The sequence below is a fragment of the Ylistrum balloti genome, unplaced genomic scaffold, assembly GCF_031769215.1.
Source record: "Ylistrum balloti isolate Yb309-2 unplaced genomic scaffold, AGI_CSIRO_Ybal_v1 Utg369782, whole genome shotgun sequence".
Classification (NCBI taxonomy): Eukaryota; Metazoa; Mollusca; class Bivalvia; order Pectinida; family Pectinidae; genus Ylistrum; species Ylistrum balloti.
This window is the reverse complement of record NW_026781970.1, coordinates 2,339,890-2,363,577: the sequence shown is the minus strand read 5'-3', so window position 1 is coordinate 2,363,577 and position 23,688 is coordinate 2,339,890. Positions and strand designations below refer to the sequence as shown.

Below are 23,688 nucleotides of genomic sequence, written 5' to 3'. Positions count from 1 at the left end.
CGCCCCTCCCGCTCCAGATGGCGAAAACCCATCGTTTATACAAAATTGATTTTTCTTCACCAAGAATGCTTCAGACTAAATTTGGACAAAATCCAATCATTCTTACAGGAGGGGTAGACTTTTAAAAAGATTTTGTTCCATTTCCCCTATTACGGCCCGCCCTTCACGTCCCAGGGGGCCGAGATCCACCGTTTCTACAACATTTGATCCCCACTCCAAGGATGTCTCTGGTCAAATTTAGTCAAAATCTGCTCAGTCGTTCATGACAATAAGTAGCGGTTGGTAGAAGAAGTTGACGGACGGACAACGGACAGCTAGAAGGATAGAAGTCTGCGGATGTGCGCAGGCAACTCTAACAACGTACTTCTTGCTCCGCAGATAAAGGACCATGTCAACACTACCGTAGAGATGGAAACAGAATAAAGAGGAAACGTTTACTTAGTTGTATTAAACATTGTCTGTTTTGTATTATCAGTTTGTCAACTGATTGACAAGATTGTCTCCCTTGAAAACAAGATGAAAATTAAAATGATAGGTATGGATACTGAACTGTTTATGGTTGGCGTTCCTGGTCACATGAGGATTGAATGTCCACTGAATGAAGGCAACTTCAACATTCAACAGGTGTGATATCTATTAACCATGAAACCATAGACACAAAACCATTCGAACGCACCCCAAAGTGACTTAAGGCTAACAAAAAACAGCAAGGAAACACGAGCTTATTCATTTTTATACCATATTTCGTGGTTATTTTAGAATGTCACAAAATTTACGACTTAAACATGATTTATTAAAGTAAAAAAATAAAAATCAACAAAAAAAAAAAAAAAACAAACAAAAAACGAAATTCCAAACAGCATCTTCAATTTTCTTGCGTTATTTCCTAAAATCAGATGTTCTACATTTGGCTTAACATGTGACTAAAAGCATGAAACACGTGTGCTAAATAAATGTAAGTAAACTTATCAACATGTAACATAAATAAACAGTTCCTCCTCGGACAATATTCCTCGTTGCGTCCGAGACTAACCGGATTTCTCATAACCTTGACCTAGCCCATAAATTATGTTAATTTTTTAAAATCTGAAAATCGTGCATGGCAACACGGATATCTATAAACCCTGACCTTGATCTATAAGTGCGTCGTATATAATAAAAAACAAGAACGTCTCATTGTTTTCGTGCATAGCTGTTTAGGTATGTTTGTGGCTTATTAGCCAAGCTGTACACTATTTTGATAAATATGGGATGCTTAAATATCCTGGCTGAATACTTATTGAAGTATCCGGACAAATAAGTCTTGACAATTTTAGCAAGGATTACAGACACCAACTGACTATGTTTATGCTTCATACACAATGTACGTCAATTTTCTCTCGTGAGTTTATGGATGATGGATATGTAATATCCACATGCTTCGAGGCATGTGCCCGAATATCTGTGGCTTGTTCTAGTCAGTTAAGATAAGAAACGCTCGTTCTGTCATATTAAAGTGTGTCATATCGCATTAAGATGATCGATCGTTCCGCCGAGCTTGCACATACTCTTGCACAGCTTGTTATGCATTGTGCATATGTATGCACCCACGCATTGGTTGAACGTGAGGTTAGTCGTCATTTTCCCGTCCATCGTGTAATATTGCAAACCTTGTTTTTTCTGGAAACCACTAGAAATTCTCTTTAATTTCAAGTTTAATGATTTATCTATAGTGTCAATATCGTAAACCAATCGTTTTGCTGTTTATTATCGTGCAACAAAACCAATATCACCTGATTCTAATCTCCACGACATCGCGACCGACTTTTATATCAAAATTAGCATAGTCGGTCGTTGTAGCCCCCACTACCACCAAATCGTTATAAAACAAAAATAGCATGTGTTTACAGACACAAACATCTGACATACTCTCATGAATAACGGATTGTTTACGCTGCGATAATCAAAATGATCAGATGGGTTTTGTTTATATATCAGCTGACCACATCACGTTAGTTTTGTAAATAACGTTTTCCCCGTGCACTATAATAATGTCTATATAGAGTTTGGTATATTGGTATGTTGGCTGGGTTTATCGCACTGTGAACAACCAGGGTCTTTTTTGGGGTATCTTTGAAGATGTCGGCACCTCACTGAACAACACATGAGAGGCCCATCGCATGCCGTTCAAAGCAATAAGAGTAAGTGTCTTGCCAAAGGACACATCCATTACAGCACTTGGCTTATACGGCAATATCTTGTAGAGTTTATATATTTTGGTGGACAATAATTATACAACCTTTCAACCGAAGCGGTATACTTCTTTGCATAGCATAGTCGATATAAAATGAGGAAGTGAAAAGATTCCTTGTGACTGGTCCTGAAGTGATCAAGTCAACAAAACGCGTGGTTATCGTAAAACGATAATGGACAGTAGGTATCCGTACATCACCGAAACAAAGTACCGATATGTTCACAGTCTTCATTCAAACTACAAATCGATACAGCAAGGGCAAGATATTAACAAAACATTCCTGAAAGTCTGAGAATAAGCACAGGTATTCCAAAAGGGTAAGCGCCTTCTGCTGCATTGATAGCACCCAAAGTGTAGATCTAGGTCAATCCCGATAACTAATGTGACGTCCACATATATTACTGAAAGTATACTTTGATATTTCATTCCATCATAATTCGTTGATACGGACATGGCTTCAAACGCTGACAATCCAAGAGGTAACATATACAGCATCATTATGAATGTAGGCTTGGCTTAGTCAGCAGCCATAACCAATACCTTGCCTCTTTTGGACAAACACTAAAAAAAGGGACGTGCTTTTCCCTAATTTGGAATTACAATTATAGGATAGAGTGCGAAAACTGGATTTTCAAATGCTGCATTGAGTGTAACCGATTCATTGAGAGCACTCCACTCTTGAAGAGTGATTTGCTGCAACTTGTGATGTACAACATCTGGAAAATTCGCTCCACCTCCGAATTGCAAATATGGTCACCATAAACGCAAGTGTAAGACATTAATCGACGGGTCCCAAGGGCCTGTCAATCAATTTAGTAATAATAAGTATGATTTTAACACTCGCGGAATATTAAAGGTGTTAATTTTTTCCTGCATGTTTCTGCCACCTATCTGTGATCTTATCACATACCTACATCTTTCCTTGAGTCGGGATGGATTTTCTTGTCGATAAACCAACATCTGCGTTACATTATCAACCTTATAGTTCGTGTGGAGGTAACTTTTTAGCCATTTTTCTTTTGAAAGGTCATAACCAGCCTCAAGAAGTAATCCTATTGATTTGACGTCATTACGATGAACAAGACTCGCTAACGGGGTGCCTTTCCCTAGTACGGCTTTGTTGTTTAGTACGCATCCCCCTTTTACTACAAGGTCAACAAGATTTGGATCACTATGAACACACGCGTAATGTAAAGCAGAACATTGTAGCTGGTCTTTGTGGTTGACATCTGCTCCATGTTGAAGGAGCAATTTGGTCAGGTCATAATTTCTTCCAATGGCTGCGCGAAGTAAAGGTGTCACACCTTCTTTGTCTACACTGTTTGTATCTGCGTCGTTTTTTATCAACAATTTAACAACCTGGTATTGATCGCCCATGATCGCCCAATGGGTCGATAAAATTCACTGGCGTCCCTTCATTTAGTAGATACTGGGCGATTTCGATGTGACCTGTAATTAAAATAGTTCATCACAATGATAAGACTGACGTAATGGCATGGCGATGGGTGACTACTTATACTGTAACGCATAATTAACAAGTTTGATTCATTCCAACTGACTGACTACAAAATGTATGTTTTGTTCAAACAATTTTTCCTAAAATGATTCAATTGTAAATACAATTTCACGCTTAAGTTTATCACCAATACAATGCGTGCATATTTACTCATAATCAGTTTTTTGTTTATAATTGGCTTTTTGTTTCCTTTAAAAACCACCCAATTTATTTCTATATGAACAAAAATTTATACAAAAATATGACATGATGTTAAGACTCAGTGACTGTCAACGCCTACTTGTATAAACCACTACATTGCTACTAGTTATATTAGAAACCAAGTCATTTCACTTATTCAATATCAATATCTTTTAACTCGGGAAACATGTCATGACAAAAATTAAGGTTTGCGTTAAACCATTCCATTGGTTCCCATGATTAAAATTTGACCAACATACCGCAAAATAATTGTCTTTTTCTGAGTTACGTACTACGAAAAAATGGCGGATAAAAGGAAAAGCTTGAAAAGAATTACCAGGTCTTCTGGAGAAGAGGCGGATAGTTATCGGTAAGTTTATGCTTTTTTTGTATGGAAAAACTATTTCAACTACAGTAGCAAGTTTGCAACTAGTTCTCATGTCCATGCTATGTAGATTTATAGGATTTTCCACATCGGTGCAGACTGAAAATTATGATAGATATAAACCTGTATTTTCACCTGTGGTTTCATGTACACATGATCACCATGAGTGATTTTTTTTATACCTATTTAAAACTATAAATATAAAAAAATTCAAAGACAATATAACGCCCTCCTTAGTATCACTTTATTACGTAAATAGCATAAAAGCCTTGCATGTATATCTTTTTCATTAGGTGTTGCCCTTGTACATATGCATGCATACAAATTCACAATAAAAGACAAACAGCTAAATCATAATTCATATTTATGATAAAATAAATCAATATTTAATTGCCAAAATGCTCGCCTAAACTACATGCACATAAAGGGCAACAAACAAACGTCAACATTTTAAACAAAACCTACATTTTTACCATTTTTTAGAGAATTTGTTAACACTCGACCCGCTTGGCCATCATAAAATAAATACTCTACATTATAAAATATAACCTGGAATAATACTGCAAACCCAGAAAACTATTCTACGCCTCAATTGATCAGTTTGACAATGGAAATAATGTCCGATGAATTGTTGCTTTCTTCGCTTGGCAGTACTTGAAATAGTTTAGTATAACATCTTCAGAACAAAAAATCGCCTCGCTCCGCTCTGCGGGGAAATTATAATTGTCACATTCTCAGAAATAATGAAGTTCTAAATATTTTTTGGTGCCAGAAAGTAGTATACATGTACAATCGAGATGACAATTCTAATTTATTATTTCTAGATAAGTGCAAAACTTGTCTTTTTCTGTGTTTAAAATCACTGGCAACACCTAACATTAATTCATGTGTCCCCCACTCTGCTCTCTGACTGAAAATTCAATTTTGACGCAATTTTTATATAGACTTTATCGCAAGTAAGGAAACCAATTAACTCAGAAATGTTCAAATTATCTATGAATGAGGGTTCAATTCGAAATATAACGTATGAACTAAACGCGAAGCAGTTTAATGAAAACAATCTTGTGTTTTTGTGTATCATGCAATGGGACCAGAATGGACAAGGGCGATAACTCAATTGTACAAAAAAAACTCACTAATATTTCGGCATATGTCGCGAGGCAGGTATCCTGCATTCCTAAAGACCGTCACATATATTAGAGATCATATTTATATAACATTACCCTACATGTAATTTGGTTCTCGCTATAGCTGTTGGGTAGGGACTAAAGAGTCTTCGAAGTTGGTAAAGCTATTTAATGGGTGAAGATGAACTTTATCGAGACCAGAATCGTGTGATTCCGGAGAAGCTACCGTTTAGCAAAACCAATTTAAAGTTCAAAAATCATAGAAAATGAAAAAATGTCTATTAAATATCAATTTGCAATTTGTGAAAAAAGTAAAATAGAAACAACCTAAACACGAAGCTGCTCCAAGGACCGTGACTCCTTCCCAGCGTGCAGGACAGTGCAGTACCGTATTCTTATCCAGGTCCAATCCACATAATTCCATCACCTTGATCTTGTCACCTGAGAAAATGGCGTCAAATAGCAGAGTTTCTTTTGTTTTAAGGCTCATGTTGAATTTCTTCTGTCTGAAAATAATGAAAATAAATTAAAAATTAAAAAAAAATATAGGAAGTCACTGAAGTACTTATTATTACACTTGGTGCAGGGGTGTAGCACTCCTTGCTCCGTCGTCAGCTCTGTCATTTTTTAACTCAATGGTTCTATTTACGCCAAATACATTCTCTCAGTACATGTTCACGACGCAGTTTACACATGCCTTTTGAAACTGCGATGTATTATAGCAGGAGGCCTATACGGCATGTATCGCTCCTCTGGCTTTGTTTGACTGACATGCTTAATGAAAACCAAAGAAAAGTAAATTCTAAAGGTACTGTTGTATATATCTATTTACCCTATTTGACCCCAGCCCTTCGTCCCGATGGGATCGGTAAAACAATCTATACTAAGGAATCCTTACCAAAGATGCTCCAGACCAAATTTTTACAGATCCGTTCATTTCTACAGAGGAAGTAGTCTTTAAAAGAATTTGCTCTATTTCCCCTATGGACCGCCCCTCCCGCCCAAGGGGAACGGACCCAGCGTTTATAAGACATTGAGTCCATGTCATCCAAGGATGTTTCGGATCAAATTAGGACTAATTCCTGACATTCTTGTAGAATTAGAATTTCAAATAATTTGTTTTGTTTTCCTCCTGACCCCTGAGGACCCGAGACCAGCCGTTTATACAAAGTTGGTTTCTTTCACCCAACGTGTTTCAGACCGAATTGGGACAAAATCCTGAAAATCCTACTGAAGAAGAAGGATTTTTACAGAGGTTGCTCTGTTTCCCCTAATGGGTCCGCCCCTTCCGCCCCTAGTACAAAATAACATGACTAACGATACTTAAATACAGTACTAGTATATCGTGTAGCTATCCGGATGAATGATACTCATCTGCAATTCGTATCCCATTTCTAACTAGCAAAATTGTGTAATACTGCAACAAGTTCGTACTGACAATATTCAACTTTGTGCATGCAAAGTTTAAATAAATCTAGAAAAGCGACAGCGGACTTAAAAAGTCCGAACTAATGAAACTTTGCACAAAACTGCGCAAAGGTAAGGACATTGGTAGAAATGATCTACCTCGGGGTATGTAAGGACTCGTGCAACTAAATCAATTATTTTATGTCATAACCTATTGCGAGGTCTAGACGCTTCGAAAACCCTTATTTGATAGGTTTCATTACACGTGAGAATGTCGCAGTTTTCAAATGTCAAAAACTCAAAGAACATAAGTGTAGCTACAATGGGTTAGCTGTACTTTCATTCATTGTCCGATCATCAGTAAGCTGTTCTATTGGTACAGTAAGACCTGTAGTCAAGCTACTTTCAACGCAGTTTAAAGTAGAAAAAGTCGGTGCCGGTTACAATGTGTCTAAAGTAAGTAGTTAATATGGAAATGCATTGTGACTGAGCCTATTGGTAATTAGTGTTCTGTTAATGAAACGTACATTATTAGGCAAATGCATAAACGATATTTAAACTATAGATGTTCTTAAATCAAGTCACAAGATATAAAAGTAAACAATTTAAGCCATTATCATATTTGTGTTTTAATATGGCCAAGCATCCTTAAACACAATGAATGGCATCCATAATTAATGTAGTACAAATGTAGTTATGTCAATAACACATACTAATAAGAACTAGTATATTATACGTACCATACAGAGCGTCTGCTTCCAGTCCGAGAAAGACTGGCCTACATTACAAGCTGTAATCTGTTGGCCTTGCACCAGCGTAAACACATACCTGACCCCCTTTTCTAAACGCCTCGACTTCATGTGATAAATTTGCATACTCCTTTGTGCATCAACGTTGACTCATCAAATTTTAACGGTGCTTTATCATACTCATGAATGTATAAGACGTATTAACATTGTCAGGAAACAAAACATTAACGCTGGGTTCGAATATATATGGTTGTTTCAGTAGAAGTGTTGGCCTATATTTCCGGCCGAGAAAACCATGCGCTCAACAGCTGACAGTTTTGTGTTTACATTCCTGACCGAATTATTTTGGGCGACTTATCTCCCTTCCCGCGGTCAACGGACGGAAGGCGCGCGAGAGGGGAAACAGCAAATCTAACTCGGAATGTGAGATGTGTGTATTTTTGTACTCAAGCTTTCCTGAGACAGGAAACTTGACTTTCCGTGCGTCACTTGATCAATTTCTACTTCATTTCACATCAGCATGTATTAGGCATAGACGAACTTACTTGAGATATAGAATCAAGCAAGAAAAATCAAATTATTATATCTAATTTTTTTTTCATCGGTCATGCTTTGTAGTACCCATCTGAAACAGCAAAGAAGATACGAACATATCAACATAATCATAATCCAAATTTAACATTTGCCCTAACAGAAATAGAACAAAATATGATTTAAAGAAAGAGAGACACGGCGACTACTGAACGAGTTTAAGGATATTAAACGGGTGTTCCGGAAAAGAAAGCGTCTTCTGTTTCATCGACGATACAACATTTGGGTCAATCAACTTATGTCACATTCTTAAATGAGAACAAAATAAACAAGAACGGACCCAATAGTTGTACTAAGTAGGAAGGTATGGTATGTCTTAAATTTCATAATTAATGTCCTTTTTTCGGAAATGTACATCATGGGGGTGAACTTTAAAACATTTTCCTTACAGTGAAATTGGAACAACATGGGTAAGTCGTTGATGTAATCTGACTCGGGACATCTTCTACAAATTAGTCTGAGATGAAACAAAACCACCACGAGACCTATCTGCTTGGAAACCTGGCCCCACTTGTATAAAACATCTCAGTTTGAGATTTCCTCAAGCCGAGATTTTCCTCTGCTGATATCTCCTCAAAAACGGCTTGTATAAAATTTTCTCAAGGAACAGGAGGAAGTCCTCGGGTAGGATGTCCTGAAATTCCTTGAGGAATTTTCATACAAGATATTTTCAAGGAGATATAAGCTGAGGAAAATCTCGACTTGAGGAAATCTCAAGTTGAGATGTTTTATACAAGTGGGGCCAGATACCTTACTTACCAAAGATTAATTAAATAAGACAGTTTCAGCAACAGTATTTCTAATTTTCTCCTTTGTGTTTTATACAAAATTACTCTATAGTTTAAATATGTATCATGTTTTATCCTTGCTTTTGATGATTTTAGAGAGTGAACTTTTTCCAAAATTTTAAAGAAAGTTACGAATGGAAATACACGTTCTGATAGAAGGGACGTTTACGGAAAATGATGGAATTTGAAAAAGAGAAAAAAAAAAAAGATAAGAAAAAAATTGTGTTATTTTAAGTAAGAAAAGCAAAATTTACGCTTATAAAAGTTACAGACCCAGTCAGCCAAAAGTAAAACATGTATTTGTAAGAAAAATTATGAAATACAGTTATTTGGTTACCAAAGTAAAATGGTTCGTGTCATTGCAATATATAATTTTTTTTTCGTCTATTTGTAAAAATGTAAACAGAAAAAACTTTTGGATATCTGTAAGCTTATTTCCGGTTTTTACCAACAGAAATTGTTAACGTGTTGACAGAAAAGGATACAGACATTTAAAGTTTTGACTGGTCGAAACAACAACATAGATATCATACAAATACAGACTTTTATAAGTAAAAGAGAGATCAGTATTCCTTTCAGGGAATTATTGGTAGTAAGTTAGCATATATTGTATATACACCAGGGTAGACAGATCTTGTACGTCTCTGTCGTTATAAATGTTCCTACTTCTGTATTTCAATTTATCACCTTTCTATCTGTGAAATGACACACATTTTATGTGTAACATGACCTAACATAACTGTGATTGACTCATTATGTCCAGTGTGACGTCATAGCTGCAAGACGTCATTTGTATTGTGACGTCACTGAAGAAGGAGATTGAGAATATTGCCAGGCTGATGATTTGAATATTGCCACATTATCAGCCTGGTGAGATTATGTTTTCACCAATCATTACATGAGTACTGTAATAAACAGTAACACTGACCGAGTTTTCATTTAATATTTCTAAAACTTGCCTCCAGACTCGGTCAAAAAATCAAACCCGTTGCATAAATTTCATGCAAATGAGATATTTTTTTTTTTTTTTTTTTGTAATTAATTTTTTATTTTTTTTATTTCTTGTCCTTGATTGTTCATTGTATACATTTTTATCGTTAACAATGGACATGATGCATTGTGGTTTCTTTATTTACCCCATCTCAATTTAGTTTCTTAATTGCTCTTATGTTGAGAGCATAGTAAAATGAATACATACACTAACAAATTCGTTATCAGTGAGAGTGAGACCCTTTAACGACTTCGCCTTATAACCAATAAAGAAGTAAACACACATGCGAAATGTCACCTAGACATCAATGACATACATATCATAATGTCATCACTTGGAGTATCACAGAACTGTTTACATCACCAGTTAACTGTGAGGTTTGGGGCGCCTCTTGGTATGCACCTGATGAGACAAGAAAATCCAGTTGCACAACTGCAATTACACATACGTATAAATGTATTGGCTTTTTATTAGGAATGAATTGTTGGAGTTAATTTATTGCCATCATACAAATGGTAGGAGTTACTTCCCTTCTAAGACATATGTTAGGCTTTTTTCATGTGTTTTGTTTAGACACGTAACATTAAGGGACACGTGACCACTTTTGTGGCGGAAATATCCGGGCTTCCACATCATTTAGACGTTTATTCTGTTAACTATTAAGTAATAGATTTGTATAACGGAATCTTAATTTTAAAATGTATTTTATTCATTTTAGTCGCGACAGATTCATGAAAAAGTCAGTGTGCATGATTTCTTAGTTATTATATTGAGCTTTTCATATTTTTTCTTCAAATTATCATTTTCTTATTCACATATCTAGGATATTAATTTTCTCGACAGGAAGTGTTACTGAAATAAGTCAATGTGAAGTATTGAGGTTATCTCCCTTCGTGCAAATTGACAGTCCTGTGGATTTCTGCAAGCATCGACGATCTCATTCGTTAATGAATTGGTGGATATTCCATACATGTGTCTAGAATATAGCAAATGATTTACTGTTAGGTTTAATGGAATAGACAGAGTTCATCACGAGTCCTAATTATCAACAGTAATCAAGATTTCACAAGCCTCCAATTGTAGTTTCATAATAAAACCCATTATGATTTTTTCAACATATTTCAAAATTAAATAAGTCAGATAGAGGTGTGTCAAAACTGGACATCCGTATTCCTCCATCCTCCATAGGATCAACTTGTAAAAGAGTGACATCGGAGGCAACGAATCTTACCTTAAAGCACCTGATCGGCAACAACCCTGTTATTTCTTTTAGATAAACACAGGTATATATTTATACAATTTGTAACATTGAACCTTAATTAATCCTACCTAGAATTGAATCAAATCAAAACTAGTTGTTATAAAAAAACATGGCCACCTTTTCATGAATTTATGTGCTTTTCTTTTGGATCTTAAAACACAGTCATGTACTCCTATAGATTGATGGGAGAAAACTAAAACTTGCTCCTTACTTCTATATTTGGCAGTTTTATCATTTACTCTCATTTTTGTACTTTTAGTATCCGGAGGTTCTATCGTTGTTGACCAAAAAAAATTTTGATTGCTTTTGTAGATCTTAGATGAAGAAGAAGAAGAGGAGGAGAGGAAGAAGAGGAGGAGAGCAGAGAGAGAAGGAGGATATGAGTAGTGGGTAGGAGGAGTAGGAGAGGAAGAAGAGGAAGAGAGGAGGAAAATAGAGGAAGGAAGAGAAGGAGAGGAGGAGGAGGTTAGAAGAAGGAAGAGAAGGAGAGGAAGAAGTTAGGAGGAGAATAGAGGAAGGAAGAGAAGGAGAGGAGGAGGAGGTCGAGGAGGAAGATATTTGATGATTGTTAACGATAATACCAATTGTAAACTTAAGTAAATATGTCTTTGTATGGATATTATAATGAATACATACGAAGTATACTTGTGTGAATGTGAGATTGTGTACTGATGTATTGCTGTGATCATATGCTATATAAAAAAAGGAACAAGATGTGTTTATGAAACACTATGCCCCTGATTGAAACAAAATTAAAATCACACGGTCAAAAATTTTGGTACAATCAGAAACGTATTGTCACTAGGAAGATACATGCCAAAAATGAAAGCCCTACCACGGTGAAATTGTTATGGGCAAAGTAAAAGTTGACAACAAACAAACAAACAGACGGTATAAAAACAATATTCTCCCGATCTTTCGAGTTGCTGCATGCTTTAGGGTAATTTCTGTTGATATTGGACAAGTTTAAACGTTTCTTTCCCAAGATCAGTAACTTACCTAAACTTATGTCTTAATGTCTAGAAATCTTGTACATCAAACATCTTTTGTGGGCAATCAGTGTGTAACAGAGGTCATTATTAATTTCTCTAGCCAAGCGGTATATTACGGCTAGTATTTTACTAGGGTTACATGTGAAGGATCTTCATTGGTCCTCGAGACGTTCTAGCTTCGAAAGGAACTTCATGTTATGCGAATAAAAGAAAGTATTGCGGTCTTTTGGTCCTGAAGTCGGTTTTTGTACATACTCATTTATACATTTGTTGAATCATTCCGAGAGGTTGATCATTGGACATGGGGTTGCGTGGTTATGGTATGTTTGTCGTATCAAGAAAAGACCATTGGCCACGTGTGTTATCTCAGTGACGGCTTTAAACTGTCTATAATTACTTAGGGCTTAAGCGACACACTCTCTCAGCAGACATCGACAATAACTTAAGTCATGCTTTCAATATATATTCTCTAAAATGCAATGACCTCTGGATACCTACATTCAGTTGTAAAGTCAGTGATGGTTAAGATGTATTGATTTCAGCGATTCGTAGCCTGATGTAAATGTCCCTTAATATTGATTGTACTGCGCGATCTGATATACATTGTAACATCTACGTTGACATAACCGGGAAAAAAATCCCATCAAGATTAGCTCACTGGTCCATTTAGTACCATATAACTCGACAGCGACCTGCCTTTGGTATACTGAGGGAAATTATCCCAGTACTTCATTGGCGCTACTTCCTATTAGTGAATAGATGTGGAAAGTGCAACAACTGACCATCTCTCTGTCAACATCGCTAGGTTTTCAAGAAGGCAATGAAAACCAATGACTGCTGAAAGACTTTTCGAATTTTCAATTTTCGATATGATCGACTTCTGAACTTGTATTTGAACGCTAGGTTCCACTTTGCTTTCACTCAGGCACTCTTCAGTTCAGATTCACATTACTTAATAGCCTTGCAATATCAATGCTTTTGATTATGAAACAATTTTGCGTCAATTGTTAGAAGGACAACTGATGAATTCATAAGAAGATACATTTTCTTTTGATTTCCAAGTTTTCCTTAGTTTTCTTTATGCTTTGATTTCTTTTCCCCCAAATTCAAAACACAGTTTCGTGTTCCTTTTGGTAGCGTTTCGTTTTTTAGTCTCGAAGTTGTGGTTTTTTTCCTTTTCAAATTTCAGAAGCTAGCCCTTCCTCTCCTCGAAGTCCTTGTTTCTCTTTTCCTCACCGTCTGAAAACGACAGATAAAATCAAAGAGATGGTGAACCGCTTGACCTGCATATTTCAATCAGTTGATTAGCTCTTCAGTACCCTGTTCATAAAAGATGTAAGAACAATTACTGATAATGATAATCAATGATACCTAGGATTAAATTTACTGACAAAAATCAATAGAGTAAAAGAATAGATAGCATCAGAAGAGAACTTACATAATTGCAAATGAGCAAAATAGCAGTCTTAATGTATAGCTCTTCCTTGCTGAATAATGCATTACTTTAAGCCCACAGCTGCCATCAACATATAACGGGTCGATTGTCCTACCGACGCCATAGGAATCGAACACAGGGCTAATTTAGGTATCTCTTGTACTCCACCATACCATAAATCACCACCCACTTCCGCCAACACAGCACAGGATTACCAGGTAACTAAGTGGTACCCATCACAAAGAAGTGAAAGAAATTGGTACTAGTCCTCAGATCATCATGACTGTTGCGTGAACATAAACCTCGTAAAACACTTCCACACAGGACGTCAGCAATATCCTCACAAGAACGGCATATCCAAATAGGATCTATCAAATATAGCTACGAGGAGATAAACATTAAGGATTGATGTCTTTTGAATGAAAATAAGGAATTATAAAATTGTATCCAAAATGTCTTTACATTATACTAAGAATTATGTAAAGATCTCTTCAGTTTTTGTAGCAGATTTTAGTAAATTATTATTTCATTCCAGCAATGTAAACACATGTAAGAATAATTTCAAAGGAAAAATCGCGATCTTAAACTATTGGAAGGCACATGTATTGCACCAAGAGCTGAATAAAGCCGATACATAATAGCAATATTATACCATAAAATTATCGTACGTGATCGTAACCGATGGAATTACTAGGATGGCACGTGCACTGCACAACATTCTACGTCAGATTACAGAATTAAAAGACAATTAAACTGATATAATTAATCATAAACATAGCATTATCAAATCATCACAAGATGGCGGTAGTCTTCAGGTACAATTACCAAGAAAATTATACAATGTAACAGGTTCATCTTATTTACTGTGATTTGGCGTTTCATACACATTATCAGCAGTAAAATACAAGAAAGTTCATAACATTACAACAGGCTTCATTTTACGGTCTTGTCTTTAATATCTGCTTTATATAAACTATAAGTCACACTCAAACGCTTGTTAGGTGATAAAGTCTTGTTGACAGTAAATTAATTTCCACATCGTTCGGACATAAGTGCTGTTTTACCATGAATCACTGTTAAAGTCATTAATAATAGGAAATCTATTCATTGTAACAACATTATGATGTCTCTTGAGTAAATTGATTACTAAGGCATCCAATAAAAAAATACCAAAAGAAAGGAGAAACAAATGTTTAACAAAATGGATTCAATTTTTGTTCTCTTGGCTACGGTGGCCATTAAACCATTCGGGACATAGTTGTTTATTTCAAAATATTCGCGAGCTTCCCTGTTTATTTCAGGATATTTGTTACCGATATGCTTATTGTCACGAACGTTTAGATGGTTTAAGTGGGAGAAATCACCTTAACCAACAAATATTGGAGGGTACATTACGATTGTTAAAAGAGATATGGTCAAAACATTTTATAAGAAACTCTGCTTTGAATGAATAGTTTTAAAAAAATGGCGTAACATCTACGGAAAAAAGTTTTTTGATTTTTTATTACTGTTGACGTAACAGTCCCTATAATTGATACGAAAACATTGATTCCACTCATGGCCTACATATTACAAAATGTATGCGATGATTGCACTTTGTCAGGTACGAAAATTGCAGGCAAACGATATTATTCACGGCCACTGTATTCGACTTTCAACATTAAATCAATTAGAAAAAAGAGCGAGTGAATGTATTGAACAGACCTGTTCTATATAATTACGTATCACCTACATTTCGTGCTAGTTGCATGATCAGCTAACTTTTACATTAAATTATGACTCGATATTCAAATCCAGCCACCTATAAAACAGCTTTAGACTAAAACACGACTTTATTGATAGTCTTGTCGAACACTACCTTTCACAATGTTTTTTTCCCGGTTTGAAAAATCCATAAAGTTCCCACTTTCTGTCTGAATAAGCTATTATCCAGCCAAACCAACGACGATACAACAAACAAAGAAAAATCAATACCTTTAAACAATAGCGCTTGGTCACTGGACAAAGGCGCGTACTTTGGATACGTATAAAGTAAGTTAGACAACGAGCATTCACTATTTACACTATTGATCCTTAACTAAACATTTACACAAGAAAATATTAAAATCGTTAGAACACTAAATTCACTGCAAAATGGCAAAAGTTTTAGAACGACAGGTTTAATTTCAATGAAGTATTGGGAATATTTTTTTTGCTTGATAATCCGTTACATTTTGATATATAACCAAAAACTGAATATTTTTCTGGTTTCTTTACGATCCAGAACTGTAATACACTGTTATATAATGTTTACGAAAACTCTTTTTGCAGGGAATTACTATATAGTCCCTTCTTTTTTTTCTATTTTTTTCTGTTCTGAATTTTTGGGTAAACATCGGAATTCAGTACTTGTTTTATACTTCAGCATTATTTGTCAGTTTTCTAATGTACCAAGGGCCGCAGTGGTTGTATTACTAGCCCTCCACACCAGGATTGATTTTATCCAGGAACTCTGGCTTTCCACCACCATCTAATTTGGCACGTCTTTACATGACCATGGCTGTTAATAGGACGTCAAACAACACTAAATTTATCCAATCGAATGTTCCATACTCGTTTCAAACCATTGTTGTCTCTTACGTATCTTGTTACCCATCTTCTCTGTGCCGTTCTTAAACTTCCTCTCCAACCTCCTCCTTCGATATCAAATCATTTCAAAAATTTTGAAGAGTAAAGAAAAAAATGTGGCATATTGTTTATACTGTAAAAAAATCGGTTTAATTTTTTGTCATAGTGTTCCAAAATCGATTTGACTTGTGGCATTGAAATATAAGTTGGAATACACTTATTCAAAAAGTCTTTAATACTTAACGACCTTCCTTTGCCTCCTTCTTACTTTGGTATTGGTAACCGTAAACTAAACATTCATACAAAGCTTAGACATAATTGCAGTTCCCTTAATTACGAGTTATTTCGGATGAACCTTGTGGATACCCATAGCTGTTATGTGGAAATATGTGTGAAAACGTCTATCACGTTTTCTTTGAATGCCAGCGTTATAATGTTCCCAGAAATGTCCTTTTCTAACGTTTAAATGATATGAATTTACAAGTTCACTGTGACTTAGATCTGCTCCTTAATGGAAATGATCAACTGTCGCTTGAAACACACTCTGAAATGTTTTTACGAGTCCAACATTTTATAAAAAGTAGCAAAACGTTTTAACCATGAAACTCTGTTATAATTTTACATCCGATGACGTCATCCCTTCTACCACCCCCTCACCCCATCTCTCTCTCTCTCTCTCTCTCCCTCCCTTCTCTTTAAAAAAATATTAGCCAGTGTTTATGTAAATTAATGATGACTTGATATTGTGATGTTTTTGTTTTTTAATGTATTGAGGAAAGGGTAACTACAAGTTGAAATAACTTGTGCCCGCTCCTTTTGTAAATAATTTACGATAAAATATGTTTAATTCAATTGAAATATGCCAATACTGACCGACATTTTGGTTAGACAGGAATGCACTAAGACATTGTCAACAATACCAAAACATTTACTTTGAGCTAAAACAAGGATAGCTACATACTTACATGGAGTTGTGTAATCATTTTATTGGTTCATTTGGATAGAACATATATTTATTCGCTAACGACAACGAGAAATTCATACATATTCAGTTGCAGGGAAAAACCTTCTAAAATGCAAATTACAGTTTTATTCCTTTGTCCGCCAGTTTGACTATCATCCTTTAAGTATTACTATGGCATCAATGACCAGTATACTACAACAAGCCTCTATGATGGACATTATGATATAAATATATATGGATGTTATGGTTTCTGTATCGTATCGAGTCGTGTAACTGCAGGAAACCTGTACGGTAGCAGGAATCCAACCATAATATCCGGTGTCATGATATGAATATTTGTTATTGTCAACTTATTTAAATGCAAACAACAAAAATTTTATATAAATAGTCTGGCATCAGAAATGTTAAACAGTTCTTGAAAGGATATTTCTATAAATATGACTTTGACGTCCTTTTTCGCCGTTCTCTTGAAAATAAACCTTTCACTAGGTTTCAAAAATTCAACATTGGTATACGTATACAGATTTTCTAAATAATACATTTACAAATTAAACGACCGAAGCTTTTACACTCTGTCATTACAAACAACGTTAACGAGTTTTTAAAAAGAATATAACATAAGTCTTTAGGATGAAAATATAACTGATAAATGACAAATCTTGGCGTTCAAAAATCATTTTGACTAATCAGATTTAAGTTTTTTGTAGTGAATATGTCATTTTCTCCTCATGTCGAGTGTAAGGAACGACAACTCCGGGGGAAACTATCTACTGCAAGGTATTGATTCCGATTATTGTCTTTAATCAGAATCACACTGTAATACACCTGTTCTACTATCCTACTATTAATTATTTAGTTACAATAATCTCTTAGTTATAAAAATGTAATGTATTTGTTCCCATCCAGAGAACCAAACAATGCTTCGTTCTTAAGAATATAAACATATGCCAATTAATGAACAAACTTGTTCTATAACACCTTTCATGAACTGCAGCTTTGATTTAAAACTCCCGGAACCCAGTCTTAATGAAGACATCACATTGAGAAAGCGGAAATTTGTAACAAGTCAATTAACGCTGCAATGTTTAAAGTTAGGACAATTAACGCCATATTTACCGGTTAGTTGGCCATTTCTCTTTCATGAATCAAAATATAAGGCTCATTGTCAACCGGGAGTTTCAAATCTGAGTTGCAATGTTTGACAGGAAAAATGTAAGAAAGGAAAGAACCAACTCAGTAAATGATCACTCGTCACACTGCAATGAAGTTCAATAGCATACATGTCATGTAAATGTGTCTTTGAAGTTAAGTTTCATGGATTCATTGTCTGATTTTGCTGCCAGATGAGAGTCAAACAACAGAAATTTGACGTTTTACCGAAGTTTTATGACAATTTAACAGTACCACATTGCGGATAATATACCAAAGTAAAGGAATATTTTTTATCTATAGATTGAGGCCACTTCAAGTGAAATAGCATCAACAATCTTAAACATGTGTCCAAAAAGGTATTCATTTGAAAAAAAAGATTGCATACATATTACAAACATTTTCTGTTGTTTTCAGTATTCGTCAGCATTCAATGAATGTGACGTGGGTATCTCAACTTAAGTGGAATTCATTAGATGTCAACCACAAGATTTGGTAAATATTCGGCAATGAGAAATGAGGGATGAAGTTATATATGTTTGTATATTAAGTCCGTGTGATACTGCTGGTCGCATTGTCACGTCAGTGTCTGGATTAATATACAATGCAGATTTTCGTCAATGGACCCAATTATTAGGCACTGATCCGGACTAATATCATTTCATCCACGTGGTGGGGGTCCGGGTTTCGGTTTTACATATAGATTTTCTATTTTCATGTGTAGACGACATTTTGCAGCTGCTAACGAAAAATGGCTTGAAGAAAATATTGCTGAACCAAAAATCAAAACGGCCTTTCGTATGGTTTGCTGCGTTCTGTTCACCTTAATAACAATAAACACATGTCATCATCATCTTCATTCAACGTAAAATTCGATGAAACCAGAGTAGAATATAACCGAAACAGTTATACAGAGATTCCTGAAAAATGCAAGAAAAATATGTTATGGAAGGGTGAGCGTCCTCTGATTAATCGACAACACCCACCATGTTATCCTTGGTCAATCCTACCCAAAGATGTAATGTTCCTAAATGAGAACAAGGTAAACAACATCGGAACCAGACATATTAACGACCATTTAGCGTTCATCTATTTTGATGTGATTTATTGAATTATGGTTACATCATACAATTGCAATGTCTTCAAATTTCCATAGTCACATTCCAAGGGAGAGTAGAGGATAGCTTGCGTTGGAAAAGTGTGGTAGTCCGGAGTGAGAAATCTTTTTTCCAGATTAATGTTTAGCATTACACGGGCCAAGCAACATACAGATGAACAGATTCAGCGACGAACCCTTGCTTAGCTGGTGGTTTCCATTCAGCCAGAGGAAACATTAACCGAATAACATTCAGACTGCTTGATTACTAAATGACATTATGAAAATACCGTCGATCTTTAGAGCTCGATCGTAGTGATGTAGACAAAGCTTTGAAATCAATTCATTGACCCTCCACAACACTGTTTTCCCGTTCATTGCGTAGAGATTCCATCACTAAGCTGATACATTGAAAGGATAACTCAGAAGATGTATATCATTAGTTAAATCATAGAAGTCAACATATCTATTATTGTCAAGTATATGTTTTAAGCTCTTTCCAATACTTTTTACAATGCAACTCCAATAATTTTTCGGTCATGTACATATCAAGATAACACTTCTTTGGAAATTGATTAACACCAGATTCATCCTAATACAACCAAACAACGATTGCGAATATGTTCTTCAAGTGTTAAAAGGTTATACAGGCTTGACAGATATAGCACAAAATCGATAAAGAAAAAACCTAGGTGACACAAATGCATACCAAAACAATTACACCATGACCACACTGGTTGTTAATTAATTTTTTTCTGTAAATAACTTCACCTTTGAAACAAATTAATGTAATATCATGTTTACAATTTATGCCCATAAGAATAATGTCAAAGACGATCGCTTTTTGAAATCAGAAAATATTTTTTTTTAAATGTAAATCAATTTACGAAAATAACTTATTATTACGTGATACCGAAACACTTAAATCTAAAATACTGATAATATCGATAAATAAGAATTAAGACTGAAATAGCCTTAAATTAAGATAATATCGATAAATTAGAAGTAAGACTGAAATAGCCTTAAATTAAGATAATATCAATAAACTTAGAAGTAAGATTGAAACAACCTGAAATACTGATAATATCAATAAACTTAGAAGTAAGATTGAAATAACCTTAAATACTGATAATATCAATAAACTTAGAAGTAAGACTGAAATAACCTGAAATACTGATAATATCAATAAACTTAGAAGTAAGACTGAAATAACCTTAAATACTGATAATATCAATAAACTTAGAAGTAAGATTGAAATAACCTTAAATACTGATAATATCAATAAACTTAGAAGTAAGACTGAAATAACCTGAAATTCAGATAATATCAATAAACTTAGAAGTAAGATTGAAATAACCTTAAATACTGATAATATCAATAAACTTAGAAGTAAGACTGAAATAACCTGAAATTCAGATAATATCAATAAACTTAGAAGTAAGACTGAAATAACCTGAAATTCAGATAATATCAATAAACTTAGAAGTAAGATTGAAATAACCTTAAATACTGATAATATCAATAAACTTAGAAGTAAGATTGAAATAACCTTAAATACTGATAATATCAATAAACTTAAAGTAAGATTGAAATAACCTTAAATACTGATAATATCAATAAACTTAGAAGTAAGATTGAAATAACCTTAAATACTGATAATATCAATAAACTTAGAAGTAAGATTGAAATAACCTTAAATACTGATAATATCAATAAACTTAGAAGACTGAAAACCGACAAACCTATGGTAAGATTAAAAAGATTTAAGATAATGGTAATATTGATAAATTAGAATTAAGACTGAAATAACCTTAATATTTGTGATATCGATAAACTAAGAAATGCTCTGAATTGGCGTCTAAGATTGATTTTTTTAGGTTGAGAGATAACAACAATACATGCCATATACACAGTAAACAATATCGAAGCCATGGATTGACAAACGCAAATTATTTACTCTAACAGAAAATTGTCATGAATTCATGAATATATATAACGCAATATTGATTTCAAACTCCGCGGCACCCTGCTAGTGTTAATGGTAAGGCGTAAAACCAAGGCGACACGAGAGAACCGCCAGGTAAGGCGATCGATGACAAACTCAGGTGCGATACGGATAAAGTTCAATATATCTTGCTGCTGGGCAGATTCCTAGCTTACCATCGTCCACGCTCCCCTGACGACCAGGCCAAGCGACCGGCTAGCCAGTTAATCTCCTCACTTTCACACCTGCATAGGTAGGTGTCTGTACCTCGTCATCACCAGTCAACACATAGGTAAAAGATTGAAAACTTCAAACACTTAAATAACTTCTGTCGCCTTGCCATATTGCATCGAAACTTCGACTGTAAGTTTTGGAAACAACTGCGGCTGAAGCCCAAAAGGTAAGAAAAATTTCTTTTACATCATTTACTCAATGAAGGATATTTAATTTCACATAGATTTTCACATTGTCGGTGAGGTGAATAATTAATGAAGTTTAGTACACAGTGTGTAGAAGGTCATGCTCTGATAGCAAGAGCGAAGGTTATGAGTGTATTACAATGATGTATGCTGATAACTTTAAACTCAATTATTAATAGTAGGTAATAAACGTTTGTGCCAGACCATTCTGAAGTGTTGATAAAAACCAACACATATTAATTATAGACGTTAAACGTACTTTGACTACTTTTAACGTAACACATTCACAACAATATGTATTAACAAACTTGACTTTGACTATCTGAATACCTTGGGGTCTAGTCATAAAATGACATGAAATTAACTTCAAGCTGAATGAGAATCACAAAATACATCCAGTAAACTTTATTAACAATCATCGCCAGTTATGAAACGATTACCTACCATGTTTGATATTGTATTTTAAACGATGTGCCGCATTGGGTAAGAAAGTATATCAAAAAGTTTAGTTTTCTTTACGTTTGAGAAAATGGACTCTTTTTGACAAAATATCAAGATTGGTCAGTTAGTTATATGCAGTATGCATATTGTGTTTTAATTATTTCATTTTTAAATACTGTTTTTTTACGGACTGAAGTGACTTAAAATGACAGATTTGTAAATTTTCATTTTTCTTTTGACGTTAATATTGTATTAAGAACAATGATGGAATTCCATACAATACGTTAGGTTTCACAATGCCAAACTATGTTTCGCTTGTAGTATTCTGTTTTATGTTTCTATGGCTTTAAGTCTAAGAGATTTCTAACAGCAGAAGGGTTACTCTAAGGCTGTGTATTGCGTCATACTCTACTCTATCCAGAAATGTTATTTTCCTTGTGTTTTCTAAATTATAAATTTCTCATGATCTTACTTAGGATAATGCATTAAATGAAAGGAAATGACATTCTGAAAACAAAAATCTCTGTCTAGATTCTAAAAAGTTACTCGAAAATGCTTAAAATGGTATTTTGTTTATCCGAACATCTAGTTTCAATTAAACGAAGATATTTTCCAAATCACCGTTTACTTTCTCATAGTAGCCATCTTTCTCTTATCATTTATGGTACAATGTGTTTATTCTACATTTCCACATTTAGCTTTTTTAACGTTAAAATATTATATATCATGGTAGATTGCAGGGTCCTCTTAAATGAAATAGGTGTGGTACTTATTAAGTAAGTGAATTTTCACGGTATAATACTTTCACGATTTCATTGCGATTCTTTTCAGTTGCCTACCACGGGAAAGTCTCTGACTAAAAGCCACGTTTCCTTAGGCTATGTTTTGCATACTTTAATTATTAGATACGTTTCTGACTCTGATTTTAATATAAATTTATTGACTGGTTGGACTGTTGTTAATAAATGAATCATATCTGTCTCAGTTGTCCTTAGAAGGTTCAAAACACTATGTAATAATCATATTGTGATAATAACGATTTTCAGCATCCGAGAATTAAATACTAGCCGGAGTGAACCTTTTGCTACAAATGTTTGATCCCCTTTTTCTAGGAAATAAGAAAAAATCTAAAATATTAACTATTATGGTGATGTCGTTCATCTTTAATGTACAAAATATGAAAAATCTGATGGGTTCCAAAAACACTCTCGCAGTGAATTCTCTGAGCATCTATTTGCATAAACAGTCCTTCTAGATTGACACTCCTCCATATTGTTTATAATAAACAGTTGTAGTGCTAAACCATTACACTTGTGAGTTTGAAACTGAAGTCAAACCTTATCAACATTTGCAATGTGATATCGTTGATTGTA

At 34.6% G+C, this 23,688-nt stretch overlaps 1 pseudogene; it reads right to left on the bottom strand.

Annotated features, from left to right (window-relative positions):
• Positions 1 to 429: 429 nt before the first annotated feature.
• LOC132544111 (putative ankyrin repeat protein RF_0381) lies at positions 430 to 7,865 on the bottom strand (annotated as a pseudogene).
• Between the last annotated feature and the right edge of the window lie 15,823 nt (positions 7,866 to 23,688).